This window comes from Pteropus vampyrus, unplaced genomic scaffold, assembly GCF_000151845.1.
Source record: "Pteropus vampyrus isolate Shadow unplaced genomic scaffold, Pvam_2.0 Scaffold22, whole genome shotgun sequence".
Lineage (NCBI taxonomy): Eukaryota > Metazoa > Chordata > Mammalia > Chiroptera > Pteropodidae > Pteropus > Pteropus vampyrus.
In genome coordinates, this window is record NW_011888803.1 from 12,391,139 (window position 1) to 12,404,372 (window position 13,234).

At 37.6% G+C, this 13,234-nt stretch overlaps 1 long non-coding RNA gene across 4 annotated transcripts in view; it reads right to left on the bottom strand.

Moving 5' to 3' along the window:
* The window catches only part of LOC105289102, a 55,269-nt gene that overhangs the window by 4,980 nt on the left and 37,055 nt on the right, over nucleotides 1–13,234 (bottom strand). For all 4 annotated transcript variants that reach the window (XR_002779257.1, XR_002779258.1, XR_002779259.1 and 1 more), the window contains 2 exons: nucleotides 6,116–6,173; nucleotides 118–301 (listed from right to left, as the gene is read on the bottom strand). This is a non-coding gene — a long non-coding RNA (uncharacterized LOC105289102). The remainder of the gene's footprint in view (nucleotides 1–117; nucleotides 302–6,115; nucleotides 6,174–13,234) is intronic.

The window sequence follows — 13,234 nt, forward strand, 5'->3', positions numbered from 1 at the left end:
CTTGAGTATGCAGTTGCTAGTGGGTCAGGCTGGTCAAGGATGATCTCACTCACATGCCTGGCAATTAGCAAGTTATTAGTTATGGTGACATGGATGACTGGGCCACTGATCACTTACCCAGTAAGTGAGCTCAGGTTTGTTCTCATGGTGGCTGAGCAGGATTTCGAGAGAGAGAGAGAGAGAAGTACGCAAGTCTTCTTGAATTGGTGCAATATCACTTCCATCTCATTTTAATGGTAAAAGCAAGTCACAAGGCCAGCCCAGGAGCAAGGAAGTAGATCTTACTTCATGATGTTATAAGCTGTAAGGTCAAATTTCAAAGGGAGGGATGAAAACTTAGGAGTGTTTTTGCAATCAGTCTACCATCTCTCTTCATCCTTAAGCTTCTGCCCAGATGTCTCTTTTCCTTCACATCCAAACTTCTAGAGAGGTTTGTCCACTTCCTTACCAGATGTCTCTTTTCCTTCACATCCAAACTTCTAGAGAGGTTTGTCCACTTCCTTACCAGCCAGCCACTCCTTATACCTAAGATGACCTCGCCTTATTACTATCTCCATTTTGATGAAACTGCTCTCTTTAAAGACAACAATGTCTCAAACATGAAATACTGTGAACTACTTTCAGCTTTCATCTTACTTAACCTCGCTGCACAGTTTGACCTATACGGTCATTCCATCCTGCTTCAAACTGTCTTCTCTTAACTTTCATGATTCACTTTCTCCTGGCTTCCCTTCTACCCCTGGACCATTCTTTCTCAGATTTCTTGGCCGGCTCATGTTCTTCTTCTGACCAGTCAATTAACTTTCTGTTTTCCCACTTTTTTTTCCTTCTCATGCAAAACTCTTTTGTAATCTAATCCAGTGAAATGGATGCTGCCTATTTGCATCTTTACTCCAACTTATCCGTTGACTGCCAGGAAGAAGTGTCAGTGCCTACTAGATGTAGCCATGGGCTCCTCAAACGCAAAGTGTGTCTAAAATTGAGCTTAATATTTTTCTTCCAAAATGTGATGTTATCTTCACTTTCTCCCAGAGCCCCAGGAAACAGGATCAACCAACTGGGTTGGGGTTATGACAGGGTCCAGGCCCCAGGGCCCTAGGAATCTAGATGGATGCCAGAAACAGGAACTTAGAATGAGTTCTATCATCAAAGCTCAGTTATCCTAACTGAGGCACAGAGAGTAATGGGAGGCAAGGGGCAGAACTATATTTTAGGGACTAACACAGAAGTGTGGTGCAGTGTGATGAGGCATTGCTTTCAGGTGCTTTCAGGGAAGGAAGAGGCAGGAGTCAAGTGGGTAGCAGTGGGGGGTAAAAAACTTATTATAATATTAGTTATCTGAGTCCTTATGGTTACAAAGTAAGTAGATGAGAGAGGATTTCTTTAAGTCAGTGAAAGTGATGGTACGGAGTCACTGTGTGATGTGCTGTGCCCTATCTAAATTCCCAGCCCACAGAATCAATGAGCAAAATACTTTATTGTCGTATGCTACCAAGCTTTGGGGTAATTGGGTCCACAGACTTAATTCCTGGAACATACCTATTTTCATAAGTTTTAGTTTCAATTTTAAGAAAAAACGCCAGTTGAAGTCGGGAAACCCAATTTAGTAGGCTGTCTCCTCTTCAGGGGCAACAAAACAAGTCTGGAACAAAGAGTATCCCAAGGCCTGTTCCAGGACTAGAGATAGAGCAGCCTTTCCTACCAACTATGGGACACTAAAAACTCATATCAGAGGGGCTCAAGCATGGAGTGTCATCAGCCCAGAAGGTACAGAGCATAGCAGTGAAGGAGCAGGCCTTTGCAGACAGACACACCAGGTTAGAATCCATTTACCGGCTGGATGATCTTGAGCAAGTGACTCAGTTTTTTTCTTAACTCAATTTTCCTGTAAATTGGGAATAAAATGAACACTACCAACTTCACAGGGTTGTGTGCCAGGTGGAGAGAAGGTTTATAAAGAGCTCAAGACAAGGTGCAGAATGTAAGTCCTCAATATACACCATCCCGACTCGTTGCAAAGGGAGTGCGGGAGGCTCTGCCCTTCGCCTGCACATGGGGGAATGTGTGCTGGAAGCTATAATTGGAGACAAATGCATCTGGAAGAAACACGAGCCAATGTAATAAAACAATCAAATGAAAAATTTGCAGATGCTTATTCTTTTCACTTGACCGAGGAAATTCAGGCAAGTAATGTTTGGGAAGGAATCTGAAGCAAATAGAATGACGTCTAGCATTCCCTTATGTCAATGTCATGTGAGCCCACAGCCTCCAGAGCCATTTTGGTCATGCTAAGAAGACCAGGCCCAGCATGCCTCATTAAAAACTTTCCCAAAAATAGCTTGCCCACCCATGAAAATCTGTTTTCCTCTCCCTTCCTGTGAAATCACCGCAGTGGCCTCTGAATGGAGACTCTCGAGTAAACAACATTGAAGTATAATTAATAATGTTCCTTCCTCAGTTTCCTACTTTGTTGTATACATTAGTGATATTCCACCATTCTGAGAATTCACTGGATGGGAATACCCACCCCTCATCCCAGGCTTAGTTTGTTTATTCCATTTTCTCTTTCCTCAGAGGCAGCCAGCAGAAACTTTCTAGAAAGTAGAAATAGTTTGAAAGCCATCAAGCTTCCCTCCGGCACTTTGACTTCCCTAATGTCCTTTTAATGCGGATCATCTTAGTGTGGGTGCCTCTGTCCAAGAAACCAAAAGAGAAATATTTCTTTTTGAAGAAAATTGGAATCAATTGACCTAGAAGTCTTAGTCTTAGAAGAACTGAGAGATAGTGACATGGGGACTACACGGCCAGGCAGTGACTTAGTGATTCGAGAGGCTTTTTTCTCTTCTAACTGGCATATCAGTTGTCACAGGCTTTCTGCATTGTGACATCTTGTTTTCCTTAGTAAAATAATTTTTTTTTCATTTGGAATTCTCATTTTTTCATTATTGGTGACAGTGCTATCAGAGCCCCCTTCACAACCATATCCCTATTTCTGTATCGATTCTTGGTGCATTATCCTGACTCTAAGCTACCCAAGAAAGTCAGAATCTGCACCAAGTCTGTCTCCAGGGTACTTGCAAAAATACATTTAGCCTGCCCTATTTCCTCTTTGCTATTGTCTTTGATATGGGTCTCATCTAGCAGTCTTTGTGTAAGGTGAAGACTCATTCTGGGGTTATTCTTTGCATTAAAAAAGAAAAAGTGTATTATCAGTGAGTATCAAATATAATGAGGCATTTTTAGTGGGGCTTGATAATGTCGGAACTAGGGAACTGTGGCCTCTGAGCTGAGATCCTGGCAGTTGCATTTTATTAACCGGAGTCAGGGTGCTAAGCTGATTTTCAGACTTGATTGACAGAACCCTTTCAGCATAAACCCTGGAAAACTATTACGAGAAAGAATCCTATTGAGGCATTCTGTCTATAATAGTTTTAATGCAGAAATACATTTGATCAGCAGTATGCTGAGCTCATATCATTTCTAGAGTGAGTAGCAATGTGGTTCCAGTGTCATTTACCACAACCAATTATGGTACATCCTGACAACATTTAAAACAGAACTGGATTAAGAAAAATGCACTCTCAAGACTGTAGTCTGAAAGGCAAAATACCAGAATTTTCAGTGGATCTCATTTCGCCTCTCTTTTATTACAAGAATAAGCTGAAGAAAAAAAAAAGGGGAGGGGGTTGTGGGGGGACTGCTTTTATGGTCAAGAGATTGAAAGAAATCATGAAAAGCAGGATACAATTGCAATTCAGTGGCCCATTCTTTTCTTTAGTACTCTTTCCCATTGCTCACATCTTTTTCCTACATAGAAGATTTGGACAGTCTTTCTTTAAGCATCAGATTCACTTCCCAAAATCAAACAATGCATTTCTTAGCCCTCCTCGCCATTCGTACCCTCCACAAAAGGCACTAGTTCTAATGATATAAAACATCAGCCATAAAGCCATTGTCGTGTTCAGAAGGTTATACTCTAGTAGCAATATTGACTGATCTATGGACCAACAGAAAGATGTCTTCTAGATAATTCACATCTTAAAAGGACCAAACAGCCATTGTTATCTTCTGAATTAACCAGGCACAAATTTCATTAAGATGGTACACTTGAAATTCCTGTCCAAGAAATCAAATATCGAATAGTTTTCTTTTTCTGTTTTTTAATAAGCTTTATTCAGTCATTAGAATATAAAAGTAACACACAAAAAATCTAGAGGAAAGCAATGAAAAAATATGGATATCACCCAGAAATAAGCACTGTTGATATTTTGTCATCACCCACACACATATTTAGAAACAAAAATGTTATCAAATAATACATGCTGTAGTGTAATCTGCTTTTGGTCATTCAGCAATATGGTGCGAACATTTTTCCATGTCAATAAATATAGTTCTATATCACATATTTAAAGCTGCAGAATATTATTGTATTATCATTATTTTAATTAGTCCTCTAATATTCAGGATCCCCTCCTTTTGTTCCTCTTTTAAATAATATTGCAATAACATCCCTGTACATGAGTGATCCTGGAACTTTAATGTGACCAAGAATTATGGGGTATTTTACATATATGGATGCATGGGCCCCACATGTAGAGATGCTGCTTCAATAAGAAAGGCATAAAATCCAGCCATCTGCATTTTACCAAGCATTATATGTGATGTTGATATTGGTAGTCCTTGAACTACACTTTGAGAAATATATATCTTTGCAAACTTGTATGATGATGTCCTTAGGATAAAGTTCTAGAAATCAGGCAGTTATTTTGGCAAAGGCTATGCCATGTAGTATTTCAACAATCTACATCATTTGTAGATATCTTGTTGATAAAAAAAAAAAAAAAAAAGATTGGGTAATGAAAGTAAGTACATGCTTTAAGGTAGAAAATGTGTCTGAGGTACCGGTGAACAGGCTGTCTGTCCAAGAGCCCTCAGAATTAGCCCTTTGGGTGTCTATGGGATGCATAAATCCTCCTTGAGCAACCCCTTGGCTCTTCCACTGGAGCCTGACAATGAGAAGAGTTGAGGAAGAATGGGGCAAAGATACAAGGTAAAAGAGGGTTCAACATCTTGGCTGGAGAAGTTGGTTCCTGAGAGGGGAAGTGCCTGCCGCTGATATTTGCACAGGAGATTGCTGCCAACAAGGGGTCACCAAGCAAGATAGTTCCACCCCCAAGCTCCACTTACATAAAATTCACATTTGGTTAGTATTCTGTTTTCACCCCAGGTTTTCCAGGAGTTTGAGAGATGAGAGTAAGAAAGAATACAGGTATTTCTCCATTTCCAGGATATGAGCATGCTTAAGAGTATACACACATGCTCACATGAACAAAGGCAGGCACATGTTTCCCTGCTCACAGTCTCCAAACTCTAGATAGTGAAGGTTTCCAGCTAGCTATAAGTTTCATAAAGAAAATAAAGAACAATTCTGCCAAGGCCACAGAAAACATAGAAATTGAATGAGTAAGCATCCAATTTGAATCATATAAGGGAAAAAAGCTGTCTTCCATTTTGGGGGGTGTAAATGTTATTGAAGTATGATATGCATAGAGGAACGTGTTCAAATCACAAGTTTACAAACTCAATGCATTTTCACAAAGTGAGCATACTGGTAAAAAGCATCCAAATTAAGAAATAGAGGAATACCTTAAGCCCAGACATCCCATGGTGCCTGCTTGCAGTCACTGTTCTCGCCAAAGGTAGCCACCATCCTGATTTCTAACAGTTTTAATTGGTTTGACCTGTTTCTGAGCTTTACATAAACAGAATCATATATGTACTCTTTCAGAACTATTTTTGACTAGATATTACAGATCATAAGTTTAACTTCTCATGTCATGTGCAGACTTGTCCCAATAGTAAAGCATAGATATCGTCTAAAAAGAAATCTTAAAGTATATACTTTAAATAAATCAGTGTTCATTTGTGCCAAAGAAATTTGATGGCTTCATCTAAGTTGCCCTTGTGCCTGCCCATAGTAAGTTATAAGAACCTTAAAAGGCTACTCTCAATGTGCACAACAGACAACTTGAGAGGCAATATAATGCAGTGGAAAAAAAAAGATTAGCTTTCAAACCATACAGAACTGAGTTCAAATAGAATCATCTCCACTTACCAGCCATACCATCTTCATGAAGTCATGTAATCTCTCTCGGGCTCAGTTACTTCTAAATCTGTAACATGGGAGAAATATCTCATTGAGTAGTTGTGAAAAGTAAATAAGATTGCAAATGTAAAGCACTTGGCATATAATAGGTGATCTATAAGTGTTCATTCTCTTTCTCCTTCAGAGATCAAACCTTGATTAGCCATCAGATTCAGTCTGTTATATATGCACAACCTAAATAAATATATTTTCTTTTTCTTTTTCTTTTTTAATAAATATATTTTCAATGGCAACTAATTGAATTCCTAACTAGCGAGCATAAAATTATTTGGAAACCAGGTCTGCGATCCAAGGAAATTTAAAATTGTTGACGCAGTCTTTTTCAGAACTGAGAAAAATGTCACTGTTCATTCTCTGGAAACCCATATGGCTTCATGTCCCTCACATTCCCCACCATGTTGGCCTAGCTGCTTATTTATTAATGATTTACATCATGAAACCATTGTTATCTCAGCTTCCTGTGATGGCCTAAAAGCACACAAAATCATCATTTTCCAACAAGACTACAAAACATTCAAATGCCTGTGCTTCTTGCGAAATTATCATTTTATTAGTGGCCATTATGCCAATCCATCTATAACGGCCTTTTCAATTAGACACGTGCATGATCACGTAACAAGAGGGTGATTTCTGCATTTTCACCAAGTATACATATTAAAATCTCTGACAGATTGCTAATGAGCTGATGTTGGAATTACAGAATAGTCTGTTATCATTTGTCCATTCACAGTTTCCTCACCAGCCCATCTGTGCTCGGAATAGAGCCACCACGGAGCATGCAGGCTGGGACAGTTTCTCCATTTACACCTCTTGCCTTCGGAAGCCTCTGGGAAAGCCCGTCCCTAATTAAAGATTTTAACAAACATATTGCCAGTTTTCTAACACTGTTATTAAACTGCTCTCTCTTGTTAGAAAAGGTGCCGTTTGTCAGCAGTTTGTAGATTTAGATATTTAGTATATGTTTCTCTAGCCCTGCAAAATATTTGTGTTTTTAGAATAATTCAATTAGTATGCTATGCATGTATGTACCTGCAAGCACAATAAATACACATGGCACATGTGCTATCCAAATCCCATATAATTATTCAGACTCACAAGGACAGACAAAGAAACATGGTGTATTTTTGTGGATACACAGACTTGTCTACAGAACAAGGTGGAATTGAATGCTCCGTAAGGTTAGAACTGTTAAAACAAAAGGATCAGATCGAGATCATGGCTCAGATAATTTGGGGCATGAGCACAGTACCTTTTACCTGATATATTTGTATAATGAAGGTACATTGAAAATAATCTGATTTTCCTGGTAAAATATACCTAGTTGAGAGGACAGATGTTCCTCTGCACTAACAGTTTAACAATTAGGGCAGTGGTTCTCAGTCAGTGTGGATGTGGTGGAGCTGGGTTGGGAAGGAAGGCATGGAACCAAATACGGAGCCTTGCAATACCCTCTCCCACCACCACCAATCAATTTGGGTATCCCCAAATTGAGAATCACTGCTCTAGAGCTCTGAGGGAACAAGAGAGATGACAGAACTGAGAGCTTTCTGCCCCCCAAAAAGGACCTCAGATCATTAGTTTTGGAAACGGGTTCATTTTCACTCTCCCCAGGGTGAGTGTGGAGAGGTGAGGTCCCTCTGGTAATAAGCTGTGTAAGTTTTCCCAAACTAAAGTGATTCCCTTGGCAAACACTGAGGAGCCTGAGGCCTTTACCGCAAAGGCAAGAAGAATAACTTCCATGGGTCCAGCACCTTGGAGGTCAGAAGGTAACTCTGAATGCTGCTTTGGAGTCATTTCCCTAGTGGCACTGTAACACTGAGGAACTGTGAGATTCATCTCCCAGCGTGGAATGTTTGCAGCCACTTACTGCTCTGAAATTTTAATGTAAATTTTGATACTTTGATTTAAGCCTTGAATTAAATACAAGTGAGTCTGAAGAAGATACCACAAATCATAAGGCAAGGTCCATGTCCTGAAAGAATTTGCACACTAGAGAACTAATATATACACATAAAAACCATATGCTCTACCTAACATCACAGGGTAGCCAATGCTAAGAGCTGGATGATTGGCACAGATGCAGGGGCGTTCAGAGGCCGGAGACATCACCTCTAGAAAGAATGAATCAGGGAGGGTATGACTCAGTGCTTGAGAGAAGGAGAGAAGACATTGTGAGCTGGGAAGACAGTGGGAAAGGATAGGAATATTTGGGGGATCTTGAACAGATTGCTTTGGCTAGGGAAGAAGTTTGTGGCAGGACAGTGAGAAAGCACGGTTTCAAGGGAAAAGAGCCACTCTGTCAAGGCTAAAGACCTGTATGTTATCTTTTTTTTTTTCTTGTCAATTAGTTTATTTATTTTCCTTTTTAAATAGACTTTATCTTTAGAGCACTTTTAAATTCACAGCAACTTTGAACAGAAAGTATAGAGAGTTCGCATACACTCCCCGTCCCCACACACGCACAGACTCCCCTACTATCATCTCCCACTGGAATGATACATTTGTGACAGTCGATGAACTTACCACATTATAATGTCAACTGATGAACCTGCATTGACATATTATTATCACCCCAAGTCCATAGTTTACATTAGAGTCTACCCTTAGTATTGTGCCTTCTATGGGTTTCAACAAATATATATTGACATGTATCCACCATTAGAGCAATACACACTAGTTTCGCTGCCCTAAAAATCTTGTGTGCTTCATCTACTCATCTCTCCCTCCCCTCGAACCCCTGGCAACCACTGATTTTTGCCTTTTCCAAATGTCATATAGTTGGAATCATATAGCATATAGCCTTTTCAGATTGGCTTACTTCACTTAGTAATATTAGGTTACTAATATTTTAGGATATTTAAGGTTATTCTATGTCTCATCACTGCTTGATAATTCATTTCTTTTTAATGCAGAATGATATTCCAATGTCTGGACATACCACAGTGTATCCATTCACTTACTGAAGGACATTTTGGTTGCTTCCAAGTTTTGGCAATTACGAATAGAGCTGCTATACATACCTATGAGCAGGTTTTTGTGAGGACATAAGTTTTCAATTCCTTTGGATAAATACCAGCCAGTGTGTTTGTTGGATTGTATGGTCAGAGTTCACTTAGTTTTATAAGAAACTGCCAAAATATCTTCCAAACTAGCTGTACCGTTTTGCATTCTCACCAGCAAAGAATGAGAGTTCCTCTCTAACATTGGGTATTAGCAGTGTTCTGGATTTTGGCCACTCTAACAGTGAGCAATGGTATCACACTATTGTTTTAATTTGCATTTTCCTAATGATATATGATGTAGAGTATCTTTTCATATATTTATTTGGGGTGATAATAATATGTCAATGCAGGTTCATCAGTTGACATTATAATGTGGTAGGTTCATCGACTGTCACAAATGTATCACTCTAGTGGGAGATGCATCTATTCATATATTTTTCTTAGTCTAATTATATGATGGATTACATTAATCAATTTTTGAATGTTGCACCAGCCTTGCATAACTGGGATAAATCCCATTTGGTTATGAAGTATAATTCTTTTTATACATCGTCGAATTTGATTAGCTAATATTTTGCTGAGGATTTTTGCATCTATGCTCATGAGTAATGTTGGTCTATAGTTTTCTTTTCTTATAATGTCTTTGTCTGATTTGGGTATTAGGGTAACACTGGTCTCACAGAATGAGTTTGAAAGTATACCCTCTAATTCTATCTTGTGAAAGAGATTGAGAATTGGTACAATTTCTTCCTTAAATATTTGGTAGAATTCACCAATGAACACAAGATTTAGTTCGTTTCTCTATGTTAATTCAGATGGTCTACTTCTTGTGTGAGTTTTGGCAGTTGTATCTTTTAAGGAATTTGTCTATTTCATCTTAGTTATTAAATTTATGGCCATAGAGCTGTCCATAGTATTTCTTTACTCTTCTTTTAATATCCATTCCTAATATTAGTAACTTACGTCTTTTCTCTTTTATTCCAAAATGTCAGTCTGGCTAAAGGCTTATTGATTTTATTGATCTTTTCAGAGAACTAGCTTTTCTTTTTGTTGATTTTCTCTATTGATTTCCTGTTTTCAATTTCACTGATTTCCAATTTAATTTTTACTATTTCTTTTCTTCTGCTAACTTTATGTTTAATTTGCTTTTCTTTTTCCAGTGTCCTAAGGTAGAAGTTTAGATTATTGATTTTAGATCATTATTCTTTCTAATATGTGCATTCAATGCCATAAATTTCCCTCATAGTACTGCTTTCACTGCATCTCACAAATTTTAATAAGTTGTATTTTCATTTTCACTTAGTTCAAAATATTTTCCAATTTCTCTCGAGATTTAATCACATGTGTTATTTTAAAGTGTGTTATTTAATCTCCAAGTATTTTGTGATTTTCCAGCTATCTGTTATTGATTTCTAGTTTAATTCCATTGTAGTTTGAGAGCATACATTGTACTATTTCTAGTCTTTTTAATTTTTTAAGTTGTGTTTTATCCTCCAGAATGTTGTCTATCTTGGTGTATGTTCCATGTGAGCTTGGGAAGAATGTGTATTCTGTTGTTGGACAAAGTGGTCTATAGATGTCAATCATATTCAGTTAATTGATAGTTCAACTATGTCCTTACTGATTTCATGCCTGCTGGATCTGTCCACTTCTGACAGAGGACTGTTAAAGTCTCACTTACAATAGTGAATTCATTTATTTCTCCTTAAAGTACCATCAGTTTATGTATTTTGATGCTCTGTTGTTAGGAACATATACATTAAGGATTGTATGTCTTCTTGGAATACTAACTCCTTTTATTAGTATGAAATGCCTCTCTTTGTCCCTATAATTTTCCGTGCTCTGAAGTTTGCTCTGTCTGAAATATAGCCACTCCAGCTTTTTAAAATTTAGTGTTATCATGATATATCTTTTTCCATACTTTACTTTTAATCTTTAAGTTTATGTATATTTAAAGTGGGTTTCTTGTAGACAGCATAGAGTTGGGTCTTGTATGGGTCTCTGACAATCTTTGTCTTTAATAATTATATTTAGACCACTGATGCTTAAAGTGATTATTGGTATAGTTGAATTAATCTCTACCATATTGTTACTGTTTTCTATTCGTTGTCCTTGTTCTTTGTTCCTATATTTGTCTTCCAGTCTTTTGCTACTTTTGTAGATTTAATTAAACATTTTATACGATTTCGTTTCTCTCCTTTCTTAACATAATTATACTTTAAAAAAACTTTTTAAGTCGTTGCTTGGAGTTGATAATATATATTTACAACTAATCCAGATCCACTTTTAAATAACACTATACATTTTAATAAAATATATAACTAATTCCTCTCTCCCAATCTCTTATATCATTGCTGTCATTCATTTCACTGGTAAATAAGTGTATGTATGTGCATGTGTATATATATATTATATATACATACATACACACATAAGCATAATCGAATACATTGTTGCTGTTATTATTTTGAACAAACTGTTATCAGTTAGATTAAAAATAAGAAAAATAAAGTTTTTATTTACTTTCACTTATTTCTCCTCTCATGCTCTTGCTTTCTTCATGTAGATCTATGGTTTTGACCTATATGAATTTCTTTCTCTCCGAAGAACTTCTTTTAACATTTCCAGCAAGATAGGTCTACTGGCAACAAATTCCTTCAATGTTTGTCTGGAAGAATCTTTATTCCTCCTTTCCTTTTGAATGATAATTGCACAGCACTAGATTGGTGTTTTTGTTTTGTTTTGTTTTTTTCTCTCTCAGCATTTCAATTTCTTCTTGCTAGCTTTATTTTTGAAAAGTCAGATGTACTTTTTTGTCTGCTCTCTTAAGATATTTTTCCCTTTTGCTGTCTTTCAAATTTTTTTCTTTATAATTTTCTGCAGTTTGACTATACTATGCCTAAGTGTAGTTTTTCTTCTACATTTATCCTCCTTAGTATACTCTGAGCTTCCTAATCTGTGGTTTGATGTCCAACATTAATCTGAGGAAATTCTCTGTTATTGTTGCTTGAAATATTTCTTCTCTTCCTTCCTTACTCTTTTTCTTCTCCTTCCAGTATCCTCATTACACTTTTTGTAGTTTTCCCACACTTCTTGAATATTCTAGCCCATTTTTTCCATCTTTTTCCTCTTTACTTTTTAGTTTTAAAAGTTTCTATTTACATATCCTCAAAGTCAGAGATTCTTTCCTCAGCCATGTCCAGTCTATTAATGAGCCCATCAAAGACATTCTTCATTTCTGATAGTGTTTTTGAAATCTCGCATCTCTCCTTTTATTCTTAAAATTTCCATATCTTTGCTTACATTATCCACCTGCTCATGCATGTTGTCTACTTTTTCCATGAGAGCCCTTAGCATATTAATCACAGTTTTTTTAAATTCACAGTCTTATCATTCCAATAGCCCTGAGATATCTATGTCTCATTCTACTGCTTGCTCTGTCTCTTCAATCTGTATTTGCTTGTTTTTTCTTTTACTATGCCTTATAATTTTTTGTTGAAATCCAAACACGATGTACTGGGCAAGAGGAACTGTAGTATGTAGGCTTTCAGTGATGCAGTGGTAAGGTGTGGGGTGAGGGGAAGCATTCTATAGTCCTATGATTAGGTCTCAGTCTTTAGTTAGCCTGTGCCACTCGACTATGGACTTCACAAATTTTGCTCTTCCCCCCGCCGCCTCCATCCAAGGTAGGACAGGATAACTGGAGAGGACTGGAGTTGGTTATTTCCCTTCCCCCAGGTTGGTTAGGCTCTGTCAAAACCACAACAGGTTAGTTAGGCTCTGGTATATAGTTTCTCTTAGGAAGAAGCTTTATTAAGAAGGATAGAATGTGCTGGTGTATCTCAATATGGCCACTTTCCCTCTCTCCTTGCCAGAAGCACAAGGTAATTTTGACTTTTCTCCAGTCTTCTCTGTGAAAACCTGATAGAGCTCCAGGTATAAGCTTGCAGCAATTTGTCAACTGCAGTTCAAGTTTTCTTACTCCAGCCCTGGTTTCTGCTCAGGTAAATTGTGATTCTCTGTATCTGCCTATCTGTCTCTCCAACTTTGAGAGCAGTGGTTTGCC